We start from the raw sequence: 22,401 nt of genomic DNA on the forward strand, positions 1-22,401 counted from the left end.
CCTGGTGTTCAAAATGTATAGAAAAGTGCATATCCACCTACTGACCACATGCTAATTCATTCTCCCCATAGCTAGTCCTCTGCATTATGATCCTCTTTTCATTACAATGCAACTGAAAGACAACACTTTTTATGTCAGAAACACTGCCTTTTACATGAAATACGTATCTAAAGTCCGGCATATGATCCCTATGACGTCTGGCTTCTTCCAGCGCTCAATTGCACGCTGTAGGAGGTCCCACCGGCTGGATCTGAATATTCAAAGGCGCTGGTCACGTGAGCGTTCAGTAGGCATAAGCGCTCATGTGACAAGCGACCATGAATATTCAAGTCCAGCCGGTGGGACCTCCTCTATAAACGTACCTGAAGTCCGGCTTCTTCCAGCACTGAATTGCACATTCAGTGCTGGAAGAAGCCGGACTTCAGGTACGTTTATAGGTCAGAAACCCTGCACCGGTCTCCTGTTCACCCACACTATAACCCGGTGTATCGGGTTTAGTGTGGGTGAACAGGTGTCAGTTTTCCTTTAAAAGCCCTTGAAAGAAAATTCTGTTAAAGTGTTTCTAAATATCATTTTCCAAATATAGATTAAACCATATGTGTAGAAAAAGATTTGCACAGAAAATCCTAGAATGCCAAATTTATCATAAAGGACATACAGTACAGCAATGAACTGTAATGAGTTGTATAGCCTTGGTCACTCACAGGCCCATGTTAGTATGTGTGGATCAATTCTTTTTCATGGATGTAGATCCTATCTTATACACTATACATATAGATCTATCTAGGTCCTTAGCTGACAGGTTACAAGAAGCAGAATGCTACACAGAGCAGCAAGTTGATTCTTGACTTCTATGAGGCCTTACGCTTAGTCCTGGCTGCAGGGTATTCTCCTGCTCACTAGATGACGGGTTATTTTACTTCAGCTCATGTAAATGATACGCCACTTGCTGAACACCTAATTCTTCATGGCTTCTGCAGAACAATGGTGAAGCTACTCTGTGGTAATCTTGTGACAATCTTATTGCTATAAATGTAATGCATCCTGCCTATAATCCAGAATTACAGATTCCCCTTGTGAAAAAGACATACAAGGTTGTATCTCTTTATGTCAATAAAACCGTAAGATAGAAAAAGGCTTAAACGCATAGCTTTAACATTTAATATAATATATATATATATATATATATATATATATATATATATATTTTTTTTTTTTACAAAATATTAAATAATCTCAGAAAGGATAAGGGTGAAATCTGTAAATTAGAGCTATACCGATACGATTCTATATTTTTAATGCATATTATGGCACTGAATCATACACATGAAATCTGCCCAGAAACTGCATCCTATTGATTTATGAATGATAGTTCACATTTTTATGCCATCGTTTTCAAAATCTGTGTCACATAAAAAGGTGATGTGTCACTTCTTTGATATGTATTTTTTAATGGATTATTATTAGAGATGAGCGAACTTACAGTAAATTTGATTCGTCACGAACTTCTCGGCTCGGCAGTTGATGACTTTTCCTGCATAAATGAGTTCAGCTTTCAGGTGCTCCCGTGGGCTGGAAAAGGGGGATACAGTCCTAGGAGACTCTTTCCTAGGAATGTATCCACCTTTTCCAGCCCACCGGAGCACCTGAAAGCTGAACTAATTTACGCAGGATAAGTCATCAACTGCCGAGCCGAGAAGTTTGTGACGAATCGAATTTACTGTAAGTTCGCTCATCTCTAGCCAGTATGTATACTAAAAAATCTTACTAAAAAAGACACAAAAATATGTACCAAAATATACATTAAATACACATAGAAAATTATGAAGTGTCGAAAATACACTAGAAAGGATTTCTGAAACATTTCTTTTGAAATAGTTATTATATTTTTTAACCTTTAAAATATGCTTTGTGAACATACCTCTGAAATACAAGCTGAAGAGCATCATATTACTATTATCCCAAGTTATAGTTCTATTATATAGTTATACTATATCAGTTTTTTCTTACATTCTTCTATTACTTTACAGTTCTGTGCTAAAAACAAGGGCTGGATTATTAGATGCCGGAATAAAGAAAATTTACTGTATGCCTGACATTAATTTATATCAATATAAACACACAGATATGCGCGTGTGTATACTCATAACAAAAAACTGCAGACTGTCAGACATTTTAGACGTTTATTTTATTTTTTTTAAGTTATTTACCCTGCAGGGCTAGTAGGATACTTAGAGATTGTTCCGCGAAATTACTGAACTGACTTCATAAACATGACTCATGCACTCAGCACTTTATATTATTCAAAAGCCACAGTGGAGAAAAATACAAGATCATACAACAGTGACTAAAGATATCAACACCTGCAATAGTCTAGACGTACACACACAAGGAGAGTGATAGATTTTGTTAAGGAAGGCTTAAAGGGGTACTCCACCCTTAGACATCTTATTCTCTATGTAAAGAATAGGAAATAAGATGTCTGATCGCGGAGATCCCCTGCGGCACCCCAGACATCCGGTGCATGGAGCGAACTTCACTCTGTGCCGGATGACTGTCTATGTGGGGCAGAGGCTCGTGACGCCACATTCACATCCCACTCGTGATGTCTCAGCCACGCCCCCTAAATGCAAGTCTATGGTAGGGGGCGTGACGTCTGTCACACCCCCTCCCATAGACTTGCATTGAGGGGGCATGGCTATGATGTCACAAGTGGGCATGGCCATGATGTCATGAGCCTCCGGTGCTCTAATGCAGCAGGGAGATCGCGGGGGTGGCCAGTGGCGGGACCTCTGCGATCAGACATCTTATCCCCTATCCTTTGAATAGGGGATAAGATGTCTAGAGGCACAGTACCCCTTTAATGAAAGTTAAGCAAACGTCTGAGCTTATTGTGCTATTCAGTTTTTGTAACGCTCATAGTAGGTAATAGGGGTTACAGAAAAAGTTACGCTATTTCCACACCTATTCACTACTTTGGGAGTTACAGAAACAACATAATACAGAAAGCTCAGCTGTTTCTATGATGCTGACCATCACCACAGATTTATGGATTTCATTCCAACTATAACAAAGAATATATAGTTCTTAAAAGCGTACCTGTCAGATCCCGCAAAAAATAAATAAATAATATGTTACTCAGTAACCTAATCCTGGCCATGTACATCTAATGTTTATGCCTCTATCATCTATATTTATTATAAAAAAAATACCTCTTTTCATTAGCTCACAGTATTATAAAGTCTCTCAGGGAAAGGGGGCGTCTCCCTCCCTTGTGGTGGTGGGAGGTGATTTGTGTGTCTGCTCATGCAGCCCTGTCCATGAGTCATATTTTGTCCATGATCCATGGACAACCTTATGCTGCTGAAGGACTGGTTAGTGTCCCAGTAGGTATGGGGACCCCTAGTGGTTGGATTTTCAGGAGACTTTTTCTTTATTAAATATAACAAAAAGGGTAAACAACCATATTACAAAAGGTCTTTCATTTTCATTAATAATAACATATAAAAAGGTTTTGGATCTGACAGTGCCTATTTAAATATTATTTGAAAAGACATCCATTAGGCAAGGCAATACAAAAATCTATATAGAAAGGGTTATTTACAGTAAAAGTGTACCTGTCATTTCAGGTAACTTCAGATAAGCTGCCCTGGGTGCATGAAAAGCAGCACTATTTCTGGACACTCAGGCATTGTTCACAACATTTCTGCTCTGCAGGCTTTATCTGTAATTTCCAATTTTCCCTAAGCTAGCGGGTGGTCCCTAGCCGCTATGATGTCTGCAATACACTGCGCACACAGAAGGGATCTTGCTTTTCTTTTCTATACTCCATTTAGTAAGAAGAAGCAGCAGCATGGAAAGACATTATAGAGCAGTACTGAGCGGTAACTGTGGTAAGATCTATTACTTACAGTTGCCTCTCTGCAGTCTCTATGTGTCTGTCTGCTTCTGCTCATTGAAATCACTCCCTCATCTCACACCCTTACCCTTTTCTCTCCATAGACTTTTATTGACCATCTTGTAAACACAGGATAATAGTTTGCTGTTTTTTCAGAGTTAATGAAAGATTAGAAGCCTGATAACAGTAGAGCTATTTTTTTCTCTCTGATAAGATATATTACAAAGTTTCTTACATTCGCTTGAACTATTGATTTATGCAGAGATTGTTGAAATGACATTTTAAGAGTTATCTGGGAAAGCTTACAAGTATTGCACTTGATATACTATGATGATATTCACTAAAATAATTCCTGTTTTACTAGCTGACAGTTAATTTACTAAGCCACCCTGGCAAGAAAACTCTACTTTCACTGGAATTTTGTTAAGTTGAATCATGGACATTTGCAAATAAAAAAAGCAAAAAAAGAAATACTGCAAAGTGTATTCAAAGGACCTTTAACCAGTCAGGGCATGTTACTGGAAAATATAAAGGAGAGACAGCACTAAGATGTAAACATTTCTAACTTTTATAAATCTATAGCTGACATTTTATGCTATTAAATAGTGTTCTGGAAGGAAACAATTTTCCAAAACACTACCAATTTACTTATCTCCCCTGCTGAAGCACACAATACCGGATATGTAGTTCAGCTGCAGTTTTCAGTTTTACACACAAGTAGGACATCCAGCTAAGGCAAGACTGCTGTAAGTGTTATAAATAAACCGAAAATTGTTTCAGAATTGTTAAGCAGTAAGTTGCAGCTGCAATTTGCTATAGTAATCTTCTGCTATAGTCAGGCAGGGTCATTTACAGATCACAACAATACTGTTTTTCTCAGCTGTAATAATGTATACGTGTCCTGGGTAGAAAATAAGGCGAGCCTCTAAGCCGCTTAGGCACGAACGGAAGATGATCCTGTTTTGTGATAAGTTTAGATGTAAAATGTCTTCATTAAAGGACAACTGCAGCGGTATGACACTTATCCCCTATCCACAGGATAGGGGATAAGTGTTTGATTGCGGGGGGTTCGACCGCTGGGACCCCCCGCGATCTCCCTAACGGGGTGCCGCCATTAGCGCTCATGGTGAGCGCTAAGGCGCGTAGCATCGACCTAGAGGTCGACAGTGATGCCCCGTCTCCTCCCCGCCCCATACAGTTCTATGGGGGAGGCGGGGAGGCACGAACGCTGCCTCCTCGCCTCTCCCATAGAGATGCATGGAGGAGGCGTGCCGGCTGCAACATCATGCTGCGGCCGGCACGCCCCCTGCATGGGACAGCCGCGGCCCCATATAGGAGATCACTGGGGGTCCCAGTGGTCGGACCCCCCGCGATCAAACACTTATCCCCTATCCTGTGGATAGGGGATAAGTGTTAATCACGCTGCCGATGTCCTTTAAGCATCTTGCCTTACTGTAAATGGAATCCTAACATAATGTTCATGTTAAATTAAACACGTGTGTGTATATATACATATACACAGACCCCCTGACCTACGATGGCCCCAACATATGATCATTTCAACATACGATGGCCTCTCAGAGGCCATCGCATGTTGAAGGCAGCATCAACATACAATACTTTTGTATGTCGGGGCCATCGCATAAACAGCTATCCAGCAGCGCTGACTCCTTCAGCTGCCACCGGATAGCCGTTTACGGTGCCCCGTGTGGTCCACTGACGATCACTTACCTGTCCTTGGGGCTCCGGCGCATCCTCTTCGGGATCCCCTGCATCGTTGGCGCTCTCCATCGTCGTCATCACGTCACTGCGCACGCCGTCCCGCCATCCAATAGGAGCGACGTGAGCAGCGACGTGATGGCGGCGACGGAGAGCGAGGATGCCGGGGAAGCAGAGGCCTTGCCGGAGCGTCGGGGACATCCCAGGGACGCGGCGACAGCGATGGAAGGCGACATCCAGGGCAGCGGTGATGAGCGGTGATGGTCCGGAGCGGCGGGGACACGTGAGTATAACCTCCAATACCAGTGGTCTTCAACCTGTGGACCTCCAGATGTTGCAAAACGACAACTCCCAGCATTCCCGTACAGCCGTTGGCTGTCCGTGCATGCTGGGTGTTGTAGTTTTGCAACATCTGGAGGTCCGCAGGTTGTAGACCACTGTCCTATACTTTACATTGCACGGATCCCTCAATGCGATGGTTTCAACAAACGATGGTCCATTTGGAACGGATTACCATCGTATGTTGAGGGACCACTGTATATATATATACACACACACACACATACACATAAACACGGCTCCTATTCTTGACAGCCTACAGAGCTGAACAAATCGTGACAGCCCATGATCTGTTCTGATATCCATTCTGAGCAAAGGATATCCAATGGGATAGTGCAAATGTGAATAAAGCCTAAGTAGGAGTAGCAGTACAAGGCAACATGCTTGTTGGCATGGCAGATACAAAACTTTAGGGACAAGCAAAATAGTGTCAGGTGATGAGGTAACATATGATGCGAATATTGTCAGTACAAAGAATAGAAATTATAGGAAAATTATTTTGAAAATGACAGCAATGTGAATGACTACACTGAGTAACATTGGGTACATGATGTTTAGAACTAAAGACATTTGACATGTTAAGTCAGTTGGTTATTACAGGTAACACCTAAATGTAATTTGTCTTAGAAGAAAAGTGAAATAATGTTAAAATCTGCCTGACTTTCTAATTAAAAATAAGCTATGACATATTTCGACCACTGCGAATAGTAACCCATGGAAGTCTGAGGCTTTGATGATTTTTTGTTCTGCCTCTTTTATTACTACTGTTATAAGTCCTTCTTGGTGGAAAGATTTTATAATGGACATTGACCTGGGCTGGATTTGCCATCAACTACCGTATTTTTCGTCATATAAGACGCACTTTTTCCTACCCGAAGCTGGGGGGAAAAAGTCGGTGCGTCTTATATGGCGAATACACCCCTATCGCGGTGGTCCCTGCGGCCATCAACGGCCGGGACCCGCGGCTAATACAGGACATCACCAATCGCGGTGATGCCCTGTATTAACCCTTCAGACGCGGCGATCAAAGCTGACCGCTGCGTCTGAAGGGAAAGTGACACTAACCCGACCGCTGCGGTGAAGTCCCGAAAAGCCCGACTGAATAGCCGGGTTAGTGCTTACAGGACACCGGGAGGGACCTTACCTGCCTCTTCAGTGTCTTCTCCGTTCAGGGCTCCCCTGTATGGCTGGTGCTCTCCTTCCTTGTCATCACGTTGTCGCGTACGTGCGTCGGTGTGCGTAAGGACGTGATGATGGCGACGGAGAGCGAGGATACCCGGCCGGCAGCAGAGACGTTCCAGAGCGACGGGGACACGGCGACAGCGATGGAGCGACATCCAGGGCAGCGGTGACAAGTCTGGAGCGGCAGGGACACGTGAGTATTACCTCCTATGCAGTGGTCTTCAATCTGCGGACCTCCAGATGTTGCATAACTACAACTCCCAGCATGCCCGGACAGCCAACGGCTGTCCGGGCATGCTGGGAGTTATAGTTTTGCAACATCTGGAGGTCTGCAGGTTGAAGACCACTATTATGTTCAAAATCTTAAAAATTTTTAGATTTTGCACCTAAAAATAGGGTGCGTCTTATACGCCTGTGCGTCCTATAGGGCAAAAAATATGGTACATGTCATAGGATTTGAAATAAGCAATATTTCAGATCCTATAAGATGACCTTTAATGCAAACACTGCAGATGTAGTTCCTCCCCGATGAGGAATGGAATAACACTTTACATTTCTGTCATTTTCTGATAATATTTTGTAACTATTACTTAATATAACCACAGAAAATACACACAAAACTGTTCAAACGCCCAACAATTTCTCCCTAAATGCCTCTCAGGAAGAAGTACAGTACAGAATTAAAATATCTAAATTACCAGGCCCAGAGGGCCTACACCTCTGTATTCTAAGGGAATTAAGTAGTGTTATCGACAGACCATTATCTTTATATTAAAGGATTCTAGAGTATAATGATAATGTCAGTTCCACAAACTGGCACAAATAAAATGTGGTGCTCCAATTCTGTCTCATGTTTCGTGTTGTTTTTTTGCTGACAAATGAGTTAAACTGAATGGATTTTTTTCTATTTTCCCAATCTATGTTACTATTAATATCCTCCTTTTCTTTGCTTTTATTCTGCCTTATATTGCAATCAACACCAAGAGATCCTTCCTGTGTATGAAGAAATGTGTGTCACAGCCACATTCCTCCTCCTCCTCCTTGGTTGCAATAGGACATCTGTAGTAATGTCACAGCCTTAGCTATGGCTCTTTATAGATGTCGTATTATATTTTGTATTTTCTTGTGGAAACGCAAAACAGAATGAAGAATGTGCTGCAGAGGTCACAAAACTCCATAGAATAATATAGATTCTGTATTTTTCACATACTCTTTACAAACAGAATACGAAGGCAAAAACATAGAAGTTTGAATGATGCCTTAAAAAGATAGTATCAGTCTTGTTCTGTAGACTGAAAAAATAGAACTTTCCCGTAACTAATATTTGTGCTATATAAAAAAAAAGAAAATTAAAGAGAAATGGGTCAGGGTGGTTTCTTTGCCATTACAGTGCTGTGCTGGAAATACATAACTGCAGGGCAATGGGGTCACATTGTTACGTGTTTAGTCTCCATAGGTGGTAGAACTTTTTGGAACCTCTCTCGGAATCTAATTGACATCCATCAACCTCCAGCCTCAGAGCTATTAGGTGCCAAAATTTGCTACCCACAGGTAAATCTCCATAATAAGCCTCGGGCCTTTTCTTCCAGCTGTTCCAACACAGCAGGGCCAGGTAATCTCTGTACACTTGTTAAGTTTTCTGACAAGAAAAATGGACACAGGCAACTGAAAGGGTCTAAGGACCCTTTAATTATTTCTCCAGCACTGGATTTCTCCTATGGTGATTAGATATTGGTGTAGCCCTTATTTTCCCCTGGTATGGAATTATTATACAATTACTATAGAAGTAACTAAGGGAGGTTAATAATAATGAGATACCCATGGTGTGTGTTCCATAAATAACATGTAATATACATGTAATTGAGAGGTTAAGGGTCAAAGGTGACTTGTTTTCACTCTGGCTGGAGGTGTGGAGTGATCACTTTGGTTTTCTGCAGTTTATCCTCTGCTCATATGTCTAAAAGGACCAAATTGGGTTACACAGAACCACTATAGTACCCGTTGTATGCACATATGTGATATTGTTGATTGTAACTATGAATGACAGGACTGTAGAATTAGCTAGCACATCAGGTCTGTTTCATGTCTGTAACTATAGAGGTACCCAGGTTTATATAGGAGCTGTATACACAAAATGGTAGGAGATTGTCAAAGCAATTCAAGTAGCAAAGTAACTCAATATTATACTTTTGATGCATTGGAGAGATACAAAAAAAAAAAAAAAGTTTACAAAAGTGTACAAAGCATTTACTGTGACTACTTTAACACCATCATTTACAGGTTCTAAGGTCTGTGCTTACTATATCTCTCCTGTGATCATGTTCCTCCCCTGACTGTGATCTTAGAACCCTTTTTAGGCTGGTGTACTGTATTCTTCTTTGGATCCTATTGCCTGGTAACAGTTGTTGTTCTTTTGGTTATGACCTTTTGTCATAGTAACTTTTTTCATAGTAACATATAGTAACGTATCAATAGCAGTGTTGATCCAGCAGAAGGCAAAAAAAACACGTGCAAAACAAGTACAAGTCAATTTTACTCATCTTAGGGAGAAGAATTGACCCCAATTTTAATAATCAAGATAAATCCCTTGATCAATGACCCTTCTCCAGATTCTAGTAACTGTCCTCTCCTTATCTTCCAGTTTCATCCTTTGGCTCATGGCATTCTGGATGTGTCCCTGGTGAAGACCCTAAGCTGCATTCCTGACTATGTTACAGTTCTTCATGCACTCCGGCACCAATCAGTAACTCTTCCTGAGACTGCTATCTGGGACTGCTGGTCCTGGGACCTCCTTGTGAGGGAGAAAACTGAACAAAGAGGATATTTTTTTAGCACTTCACCCCCTACTCCCAGCGGATTTTTTTTCTTTAATTCTCCCTCCAGTCACCACATGAGTGAACTGCAGACTGTATATGCATTGGATTAAATAATAAAACTGTATGCGGTAAGCTTTTAAAGGGAAAATTTTTAATAACAAACTGTAACTCACCTTATGTCGCTCCCCTGATGAGCCGATATTGGTCTACTGTCTTTTGGGCCCAGTCCTCTTCTGCATCTTGGAGCCCGACGTGTCACGCTGTGATCAGCTTATCACCAGCCGCAGTGATGTCCCGCCTGGGCCAGTGATACGCTGAGCACAGTGTCATGTAACGGGCCTAGGCAGCAGGGAGAAGATGGAGCTCAGGCTGTGTGATGCATTGGGCTCCAAAATGCAGAAGAGGACTGGTCCCAGAAAACTGATATCGGGGCACCGAGGGAGTAACAGAAGGTGATTTACAGTTGGTTATTTTATTTTTTTGCAGCCCAGGCACAATGAAATGATATAACATTCCGGCAGAAATCTCATTTAGGGTAGGGTCACATTCCACAGTGTGCCTCCAGCTGTGACCAAAAGCTCCGCCCTCCACCCCCTGACCTCCGTCGCTCTGTGCAGCCACACAGGGGCCTGTGAGTTGCCGCACGCACGCGCAGTGTACTATGGGTCGGGCAATCGGCGGATCCTCAGCGTAAAAAAACTCTGTGGATCCATTACGTGTAACCCTACCCTTAAGCTCTCTGTTCCGCTTGCTGAAGTAACTAAACTCTTATAATTTGTATGGTTATGTATGAAATTTAGGTCTGTATCAGAAAAACAATGGGCATATGAGTATCCGACCTGGACCATTTAGCCAAGGTAAAAGGTGGCCTGGTCTAATGAATTATTTTTGCTTTAACATCAATTGGATGGCTGAGTGCATATGATTTACTGTGGGGAACAGTTGAAACCAAGATACACTATGGGAAAAATTATCTGGGGGAGATAACCTGATACTCTGGTTAATGTTTTCCTGGAAAAGTTGGGTTCTGTCACTCATATAGATATGCCACCTACCTAAATATTCTTGCAGACCAAGTTCATGGCAGCAGCATTCTCTAATGGCAGTGGCATAAGCCAGCATGATAATGCACTCTGCCACAATGTAACAAGAAATGGCAAGAAACATGGTGTTGACTTAGAAATACATGTCCAACCCATGAAGGCACCACTTTGCAACTCACAGAGGATCTGCTGCTAACATCTTGGTACCAGATACCGCAGGACACCATCTGAGGTCTTGAACTGCAAAGATTTCTGCAAGGGGAATGGGCACCACAACTCGGCACTGTTGTCAGGAATACAACATATTGCTGTTTTTTAAAGGGAAAATAAGATTTGTCAGAGAACGCTTTTATCTGTGTTTTTTCTTTATTAAAATTTGTTTATCTAAATGAATGCTCATATTCATATCAGTTTAGGATATATATATATAACCCATTTATTTAATTTATGGTATACCCTGGAATCCATAATCCTAGAAGACACCAAGCCCATGGTATATTTTACAAATTCTGTCAAAAAAAAAGGACATTACTGTGGTCATGAATTACATTTTGGCTCATTCTTTGAGCAATGGCATAAATCAGCATTTTAACTTTAAAAGGGTATGTCATAAAGAAATATAACAGACACAAGGAAAGCTGTCTATCTTCTACGTATTGGCATCAAGACTTGTAGAGGTCAAATCTATCCCAAGTAATCTGTGCTGCTAAATTTGAAAGTCAGCCAGAGCTACAGTGAAAACGTGCCAGCCAGAAGATATCTTCTAGGTGTAAGAAAATTAAAGTGCTTTAAATTTAGATTTTGTGGGTCATATGAAGCATAAAATGTATGGAAACATGGACTATTGTATTTAAAAGCATTTTAGGCACATCATGGAATCCAGCATATTCCCTTCCCTTGAATTAGAGTATTCCAAAGTACCCCACTAAGATCTTTGGGTACCATATTAGAACTCCGAAGTTGCATGAGACCTAAGTTTTTTTTTTTAAATGTTTATCACATTATATTACTTCCATCAAAAACTCTGCAATATTTTTCTTACTTTCCTCCCATGAATAATAGTGGCTGAAACTGCATTCACCTTATGAAATCAAATATGAAATTTCCTCAACTGTCTATTGTATTTGAAGCATTTTCAAAATAATTCTGTAGTTCAACAGTTCAATTATTGTAAACCCGCCTAAAAAAATAAGACCATCTCTAAACATATTTGAAGCTCTTGGGCCCCAATGCTCAATCCAAAATCTGTAGCAGGGATCTACATGTTCCATTTGTGTACTATAATATTTGTCTCAACCAAGCATCAGGGCATTGTTTGACTGCTACCTGTGCAACCTGTATAGCCAGGACCTTGGGTTGTAACCAATATATACTATTAGTATGTTGTCCCGAGCACCATGGGTGTGTAAACGCACTTCCTTCATCCCCGCCCGCATCACTGAGAGAGAGCAGGGAACGTTTGTCCACCGCAGTGCTGTCCCTATGGAAATTACAATGTTTATCTCTTATCTCTACAAGTATCTCTTTTGAAATCAGTAGTATTCACCGGCATTTAACTAATACTGTGAAACCTCTATGAGAAGACCACACCTGTGACAGATCTCCTGTGACAGATTTTCAGCCATTCATACATTCTGCATAGTAAACATTTCATTTCGGAAGACCACCCTTACAGATAACCATTTTTCAATGCAATTGCAGGTGGTCTTTTTAAAGAAGTTTCACTGTATATATAACTGGCTGAGTACCCGGCGTTATCCATTTTTTCCTACCTAATCCATGTGGGAGAGGAAAAGCAACAAAAGGAGGAGGCTTTCGTCCTCATATCTCGACCTCATATCCCATCCTCATAGCCTATCCTCATATCCCGTCCTCATGTCCCATCCTCATGTCCCATCCTCATGTCCCCTCCTCATATCCTGACCTCATATCCCATCCCCATATCCCGACCTCATATCCCGTCCCCATATCCCGACTTCATATCACAACCACATATCCTGTCCCCATATCCTGTCCCCATATCACAACCTCATATCCCGTCCTTATATCACATTCTCATATCCCAACACCATATCCTGTCCAGATATCATGCCCTCATATCTAATCCTCATTTCTAATCCTCATATCCCGTCCTCAGGTGGGGCTGAGTTGTGATAAAGATATTGTAAACTGAAAATAAAAGGGGTGTGGCTTAAATGGTGGGCGTGTCTTTGCAAGATGGGGCATGGAATGCAGGGAGGGTGTGGCTTGCCAGCCCGACTGACACATTCACCAGCAGATGCAGAGCGGAGCTTGTGGAGAAAGGCATCAGAAGTCCTATATACTTGTATGGTACTTGAAACAAAAACCCCATCCTTCACATAAGGGGGTAGGTTTGGGTTAATTTAACTATTATATATTTTTATTTGACATATAAGTAACATGTAACCATATATTAGCAAAATATCTCCAGCAGTACGGAAGTTATGCTGGAACATACATTTCCCATAGATTTGCATTGAACTTTTAAACAAAAACCCGACCTTCGCGAATGGGGCTAGGTTAGGGTTAAATTAACTATCCTATATTTTTAGTGGACATATAAGTAACATGTGACCGAGTAATATCAAAATATCTCCAGCTGTTTGGAAGTTATGCAGTAATATATATTTCTCATAGACTTGTATGGGACTTTAAACAAAAACCCTGACCCTCGCAAATAGGGGTGGGTAAGGGTTAAATTATCTATCCTATGTTTGTTATTGACATATAAGTAAAATGTGTGCCAAGTTTCATGTTAATATCTTTAGCCGTTTGGAAGTGATGCTGGAACATACACACATACATACATACACACATTAAGTTTTATATACATAGATGATATTATGTATTTTGGCAGCTTATTATGATCAATTCACATCACATTACAGATGCTTTGAACACTTATTTATTATAGCTTCAACCCAAGCAGATCATGTATTGAAGATTTCCTTAATATTGCTATTTAATTAGTTTTAATCAAAAAAAAATATAGCATGTGTGCTTTCTCTATGGGGCATTCTTAAGAGATGGGATTCCATAAGAACTTCATCATGAGATATTAATATAAAGTCATATTAATTTTGGAGGGTCGGACTAAAACACTATAGCATCTCATTGAATGCAATGCAGATGAACTTGACTAGCAGCCCAGTAAGCTAGGTGGTAAGGTTAATGGAAACAGCAGATTTTATTAACAAGGTTGGCAGGCAATACCTATTACTCCCTAGGAATAGATCAAGAGCACCGTTGAACTACACAATACTTGGCTTCATCTGTAGTGTTGTGGTGTAGTGGCAGGCTACAGAGCATTGGTGCATATTCCCTAGTTAGATTTAAATGGCAGTCATCCAGAAATACAGGTTTTATATTCAGAACCACTTCAATACTTCTGCAATGCAGTGTATTACACTACCTAAAAACCTTATTGAACAATCATGAATCTTGTATTTCTGGCAACAACCTTTCTGAATGGCTGCTTTTATAAATTGTATTGATGTAATTGTAACAAGATTAGAAATGTAAAAACACCTCTACGGCATCCATCTCTTGATAAAGTAATTGAGATAAAAAGATTTTCCATGTTAGATTTCGAGAAATACTAAATAAAAATGTACAATTAGGCCTGGGGTGTGGCTGGATGGCTGTGAAGGATATCATAAAGAAGGGGGATACCCAGAGAGTGACTGAAGAAAAACCCAGGTGACCGAGATAGGAAATGTTGGGGAAGTGCTAGATATAAACGGAAGGTACAATGAGTCAGTTAGATTGAGAAGTGGCCAAAACACAGACGTTAATAGGTATTTAGGTAGTGCCAGAAGAGGGAAATAGATGATGAAAATTTGAAAAGTGTCCCGTGCAACACATATAAGTAAATCCTATTGAACCATGCCATACAGAAAGTGACAACAACGGAAAAACCTGCATAGACAATACATAAAAGGACATAACATACTTAACCTGAGGTTTCGTGTACCAGTAAGGCAGTATCCTAATACTTGCAGGCTTAAAGAAGATGATTACTGCTGCGCCTTGAGATTTATCACAAAAGAAAATATAGTATAACCAGCAGGTTACAAAGGCCGAAATGGGCAAATTTCCCACCAACAGGTACCCGTGTGACAAGACACGAACATACACAACAAGAGGCCAAGAAGCTATATCCACAACAAAGAACTTAACATTAAGATGTGTACAAGTAAGACCACAATCACACGCATAGTAACAAACAGAGAAAGATGGAAAGAGGAAGATGGAGATGAAAACAACATGCCCTGGTGCCTCCTGGGGTTTTTGTTGTTTAGACAACAACATGAGGAACGTGGACTGACAGTGCAATCTGCCTCGGACAGAATCATATGTAACACAGAACGGAAACAACATGGGGCTCGTGGATTGTCAAGAAATCTGCCTCTAACCAGAGCGTATGTAAAGTACAAAAACAAATGACGACATGAGGCTCATGGATTGATTATGCAATCTGCCCCAAACAAGATGTTTGTAATGTACAAAGGAATAACAACGATATGAGGCTCGAGGATTATTGAGGCATATTGGGAAACAGAAGTGTGGAATACCCTATGGTAACTACAGCAAGGACTATAATGACATTCTATCACACCTGACCTCCAACATGAACAAATGTAAAAGCAATGCCATGATAACAAACAGCCTAACATACTCGACCTGAGGACCATGAGAGTAATGCTATGACAACAGCTTGAAATACCTGACCTGTATACATTAATGAAAGCCTAATGTAACAGAGGTAAAAATAAGACAAATGTGACAATAATGCTATGAACTATTCACTGACTTAGCAGGTGGGCGCACAGTATATGCTATGGTGACATAACCCGTACGTGTATGTAATAATAAAGTATACAAGTTATACAAATGGTAGCATAAAACAGTATAGTAGAGACATATGGCGTATATATGATAAGTGACATAACCGGAGTGACATATAACAGAATACTGACAGCAGCTTACATGGTATATACTAAGGGATGTATACGTTGTGTACATATAATGTTGACATAAACACAGTGAATAATTGCACTGGTGATGTATAACAGTACCATGTATAATGACAACTTATACATGGATGACATGCTGTCTGAGATAGAGCTCTGTCCTGGGCTGCAGCATGAAAGATTGTACAGATGGGGGGACGCAGAAGAAGAGTCTCCAGCAAGGGGACAGTACGGAGAGTGGTTGTGAGCATAAAACTAGATTACACCATGTCACATATAAAGGAAAAGGTACTCTAGTAAATGTATGAACACAGTCAAAACACATAACACTTAGCAGGAATATGGAGCCTGAAACTGAGAGGGTTAAACCTGGAGATATCCAGCAGTCTGTGCCGCCCTGTCAGCCCAAACACATCCTCCTGTTGGAGGCAATTATACGTATAAGCCACAGCTGTGACTTCCTGACTTTACAGAGACCTTCTACAAATGATCTCTGCAGACTAAGGGATTGATGCAAGGAAAGTGTTAACCTCAGGCTGAAATATGCAAATTACCTCATGGCCAGTGGGCCAGAGCTTGAGCCTGCACAGCAACATGTGTTTATTTAACGAGGGTCCATACTGACCAGACAGCACATTGCAGGAGGGAGATGTAGCTGCTTCCCAGCTTGCCACATGAAAGGTACTGTGATACATTACTCTAACCCCTGCACCATAGTTAGGATAGTGAAAAGTGCCTCTCTGCGATGTATGCAGTCAAACCTCCCGCCAAGACCACAGCATTTGGTGCAATGACGTTTTGCATGCTGCTGACAGGACCTGTGTGGACCAGGTGGGTATATTCCATCTTGGACAGCCGGGCCGTCGATGAAGAAGAGGAGTGAAGACCCATCTCCTTCCCCATGTCCCCCTCAAGTTATAGCCCAGTAGTTTGCCCCAGTGATCTGTCCTCTCCCTACCCCCACATAGTCGCCCATGCCCCCAGCCCCGCCCCACTCCCCTACCCTTTTCTCTTACAGGATTGAGCGGAGTGTTAGAGTAGCATGCTGTGCAATGTATAGCTTAGCCAACCTTTGTTGTGTATTGTACTGTCATGCTTTGTATAATTGTAATTTATTGTAATGACTGAACGATTAATAAGGCTCTTTCAATAACGGGTATATAAAGACCAGACTCCTCCCACAAATCAGGATAACTTAATTAAGTTTACCTTTACTTGTTATTTTTCTGTGGGATCTGACAGGTGCACTTTAAATTCAACCGATTTGAGGTACAGGCTCATCTATAATGTTTTCTCTGGATTAGACAAAAGATAATTCAAATTATGCTTAACAACTCTGTATTTTCAGCAGACAGGAAGATTAGTGGGATTAAGGGGGTTTTGGTTGGATAAACCTATCTGCTGGTGACGATAAACCTATGGACTTAGAAGTAAACAGCTCTTATCTTAGAAGTGCGCTCAGCACAAGTTTTACAGAAATAAGACTGTGAATTAATTACTGAACATCTTTGAGCTTCAACATTTTTTTTCTACTTAATAAAGTGTGGTTTTCTGGACTCATGCTAATGTATACTTTTTTTTAAGTCTAAATTTTATAAAAATATAAAGGGTTATTCCCATCTCAAGATGTTATTTATCTAAGTTCTGGGACCCCCACCAATTATAAGAATGGGGAAAATTGGCCCTCATCTGCGCTCAATTAATTCAAGTGACAGCTTTTTCCTGTTCTTTGGAGTAATTGGGGTCTCAGAGGTCTATCCCTCACAGACCAGCTTGATATCCCCCATCCTGGAGTCTGACCATTCATCAAAAGAATGGCGGTAACTTGTCCCTCCAGTAAATACATACTTGGGCATCATTCCATTCACTCTCTATGGGACTTCTGAACATACTGTTGCTGGATGCTGTACCCTGCTATCTTTGGAAGCCCCATAGAGAGTGAATGGAGCAGTGATCAAGCGTACACAGTGCTGCTCCAAGATGAGAAAACTCCTTTCTCATGACTGGTGATGGTTCATATGGATAGATGATCTCAGGAGAAACTAGTGTTTTCCAACCAGTGTGCCTCCAGCTGCTGCAAAACTGCAACTCTGAGCATACCTGGACAGCCAAAGGCTATTTTGCCTTTTAAGTGTTAGGCTATGCTCACACATATGTCAGCATGGAAAATTTCCGTGCAGACATTCCACAGACAGCTGAGTGCCAGCAGAACATGCCGGTGCTAGGAACGCTCGGAAGTGCACGGTCTCATAGACAGGAATGCATCTCTAAACAGACTCCGCAGAAAGAATAGACATGTCTCTTCCTTCTGCGGATGCCGGAATCAACATTTTTGCTCCAGAAATATCTGGTGCAGAAATTCTGCCATGTGAACAGTACAGCAGAATCCAATTGAAATCAATGGGTCTCTGCTGCTGCGGAATTCCGCTCAAAAATGCCATTGTGTGAACATGGCCTCACTGTCATTAGTTGTAAAACCTTCAGCCTCCAGAGGATGCAAATACGTTAAAGGGGTATTCCAGGAACTCCAGATTAACGGTGATCTTGCAGCAGGCATCCTGGCTAGGCACTTAAAGGGGTTATGCAGGAAAAAACTTTTTTTTTATATCAACTGTAAAGTTAAACAAATTTGTAAATTACTTCTATTAAAAAATCTTATTCCTTTCAATAATTATCAGCTGCTGAAGTTGTTATTCTTTTCTGTCTGGCAACAGTGCTCTCTGGTGACATCTCTGCTTGTCTCGGGAACTGAGTAGAAGAGGTTTGCTATGGGGATTTGCTTATACTCTGGACAGTTCCCGAGACAGGTGTCATCAGAGAGACAGAAAAGAACAACTCAACTTCAGCAGCTCATAAGTACTGAAAGAATTAAGATTTTTTTTAAATAGAAGTCATATACAAATCTGTTTAACTTTTTGGAGCCTGTTGATATATAGAAAAAAGTTTTTTCCTGGATAACCCCTTTAACCCCTTAACGACAATGGACGTAAATGTACTTTATGGTGCCATGGTACTTAACGCACCATGGCGTACATTTACGCTCCGCCATGACCGCGAGCACCGGACCGATGCTAGTGTCATGTGCGGCAGGTCCCGACTGCTATAAGCAGCCAGGGACCCACCGGTAATGGCGAACATCTGCGATTGCGTGAATGTCTGCCATTAACCCCTAAGATGCCGTGATCAATACAGATCCATGGGGATCCGATCATCCAGAATGGCGGATGGAGGTCCCCTCACTTGGCTCCGGCCGTCTCCCGGGGTCTTCTGCTCTGGTCTGTGATCGAGCAGATAAGAGCAGAAGATCACCGATAACACTGATCAGTGCTATGTCCTATGCATAGCACTGAACAGTATTAGCAATCAAAGGATTGCTATAGATAGTCCCCTATGGGGACTATTATAGTGTAAAAATGAAAGTAAAAAAGAAAGTTAAAAGAAAGTGAATTTTTTTTTTTAAATGTCCTCTTTTTCCATTTTAACCCCATAAAGTGTAAAAAAAAAAAATGTATACACATATTTGGTATCGCTGCATGAGTAAATGTCCGAACTATTAAAATATAATGTTATTGATCCCGTACGGTGAACGGCGTGAAAGTAAAAAAATAAAAAAAACTGCAAAATTGCTGCTTTTTTGTCCCATTCTATTCAAAAGAAAACTACCGTATTTATCGGCGTATAACACGCACTTTTTAGGCTAAAATTTTTAGCCTAAAGTCTGTGTGCGTGTTATACGCCGATACACCCCCAGGAAAGGCAGGGGGAGAGAGGCCGTCGCTGCCCTCTTCTCTCCCCCTGCCTTTCCTGGGGTCTAGAGCGCTGCTGTCGGCCCTTTTCACCCCCTGGTTATCGGCGCCGCTGCCCGTTCTGTCCCCCTGACTATCGGTGCCGGCGCCGATAGCCAGGGAGAGAGAAGCGGCGCCAGGGGGAGAGAAGGGGCAGCGGCACCCATTGCCGGCGCCGCTGCCCCGTTGCCTCCCCCCATCCCCGGTGGCATAATTACCTGAGTCCGGTCTCCGCTGCTCCAGGCCTCCGTCGTGCGTCCCCGGCGTCATTGCTATGCGCTGAACGGCGCGGCGCTCTGACGTCATGCGCCGCGCCATGCATAGCAATGACGCCGGGGACGCACGACGGAGGCCTGGAGCAGTGGAGCAGCACGGACCGGACTCAGGTAATTATGCCACCGGGGATGGGGGGAGGCAACGGGGCAGCGGCGCCGGCAATGGGTGCCGCTGCCCCTTCTCTCCCCCTGGCTGTCGGCGCCGCTTCTCTCCCCCTGGCTATGGGCGCCGGCACCGATAGTCAGGGGGACAGAACGGGCAGCGGCGCCGATAACCAGGGGGTGAAAAGGGCCGACAGCAGCGCTCTAGACCCCAGGAAAGGCAGGGGGAGAGAAGCGGGCAGCGACGGCCTCTCTCCCCCTGCCTTTCCTGGGGGTATATCGGGGTATACACGCGCACACACGCACCCTCATTTTTTCATGGATATTTGGGTAAAAAACTTTATAGGCCGGTGCGTGGTATACCCCGATAAATACGGTAATAAAAAAATGAATACAAGTTTTATATACACAAATGTGGAATTATTAAAAAGTACAGATCATGGTGCAAAAAATGAGCCCTCATACCGCCACTTATACGGAAAAATGAAAAAGTTATAGGTCGTCAAAATAGAAGGATTTTAAACATACTAATTTGGTTAAAAACTTTGCGAATTTTTTTAAGCGCAACAATAATAGAAAAGTATATAATCATGAATATCATTTTAATTGTACTGACCCACAGAATAAAGAACACATGTCATTTTTACCATAAACTGTACGGTGTGAAAACTAAACCTTCCAAAATTAGCAAAATTGCGGTTTTCTTTTTAATTTCCCCACACAAATAGTATTTTTTTTTGTTGCGCCATACATTTTATGGTAAAATGAGTGATGTCATTATGCAGAACAACTGGTCATGCAAAAAAAACAAGCCCTCATACTAGTCTGTGGATGAAAATATAAAAGAGTTACGATTTTTAGACGACAAGGAGGAAAAAACGAAAATGCTAAAATAAAATTGGCCTGGTCCTTAAGGTCAAAATGGTCTTGGTCCTTAACCAGTTCACACCGGGTATTTGCGGCGATGCTGGGTCATATGGGTCTCCAGTGACCCGGAAAATAATGGGGATCAGGGTTGTCCAAGACACCCACGATCCCCCTGAAGGGATAGGAGTGAGGTAGCAGGGGTGCCACCCCTCCTATCCCTGCTATTGGTCATTAAGAAGTGATGACCAATAGCAGATTGGGGTGGGGGGGGGTTAACTTTCGGTTCCCCCGTTGTGCTCACCCACAGTAGGCGACGATCGGCGGCGGTGATCGGTGGCAGCAGAGGACGGCGATGCGGCTCCCTGGATCCTACGGAAACCGGTGAGTTGCCTAGCAACATCTGGAGGGCTACAGTTTGGAGACCACTGTGCAGTGGTCTCTAAACTGTAGCCCTCCAGATGTTGCAAAACTGCAACAGAACCTAACTGAAGGTTTTCGAACCAGTGTGCCTTCAGCTGTTGCAAGAGTACAACTCCCAGCGTGCACGGTCTGTCAGTGCATGCTGGGAGTTGTAGTTTTGCAACAGCTGGAGGTATACCCCAGATGTGAATGTACAGGGTACATTCACATGGGCGAGTTTACAGTGAGTTTCCTGCTTGAAGTTTGAGCTTCGGCAAATTTTTAGCTGCAGCGCAAACTCCTAGCAGGAAACTCACCGAAACCCGCCAGTGCGAATGTACCCTAAAAACACTACACTACCACATAATAAAGGGTAAAACACTACATATACACCCCTTACACTGCCCCCCCCCCCCCCCCCCGATAAAAATGAAAACGTATCCTACGGCAGTGTTTCCAAAACGGAGCCTCCAGCTGTTGCAAAACAACAACTCCCAGCCTTCCCTGACAGCCACTGACTGTCCTGGCATGCTGGGAGTTTAGCAACAGCTGGAGGCACCCTGTTTGAGAATCACTGGTGTAGAATACCCCTATGTCCACCCCTATCCCTGATTTAGTCCTCAAATGCGCATGGTGCTCTCTCACTTCAGAGCCCTGTCGTATTTCAAGGAAACAGTTTAGGGCCATATATGGGGTATTTCCGTCCTCGGGAGAAATTGCGTTACAAATTTTGGGGGGCTTTTTCTCCTTTTACCCCTTATGAAAAGGAAAAGTTGGGGGCTACACCAGCCTGTTAGTGTAAAAAAAAATATAAAAAAATTACACTAACATGCTGGTGTTGCCCCATACTTTTTAGTGGCTGATTTTACAGCGGTTCTGACATAAACGCAAAAAAATAAATACCCACATGTGACCCCATTTTGGAAATGGCACCCCTCACGGAATGTAACAAGGGGTATAGTGAGCCTTAACACCCCACAGG

At 42.3% G+C, this 22,401-nt stretch overlaps 1 protein-coding gene across 3 annotated transcripts in view; it reads right to left on the minus strand.

Moving 5' to 3' along the window:
* Positions 1–22,401, minus strand: part of CHST11 (carbohydrate sulfotransferase 11) — a 213,938-nt gene that overhangs the window by 2,999 nt on the left and 188,538 nt on the right. The window lies entirely within an intron of this gene.

Source organism: Hyla sarda, chromosome 4, assembly GCF_029499605.1.
Source record: "Hyla sarda isolate aHylSar1 chromosome 4, aHylSar1.hap1, whole genome shotgun sequence".
In the NCBI taxonomy this organism is placed as follows: domain Eukaryota; kingdom Metazoa; phylum Chordata; class Amphibia; order Anura; family Hylidae; genus Hyla; species Hyla sarda.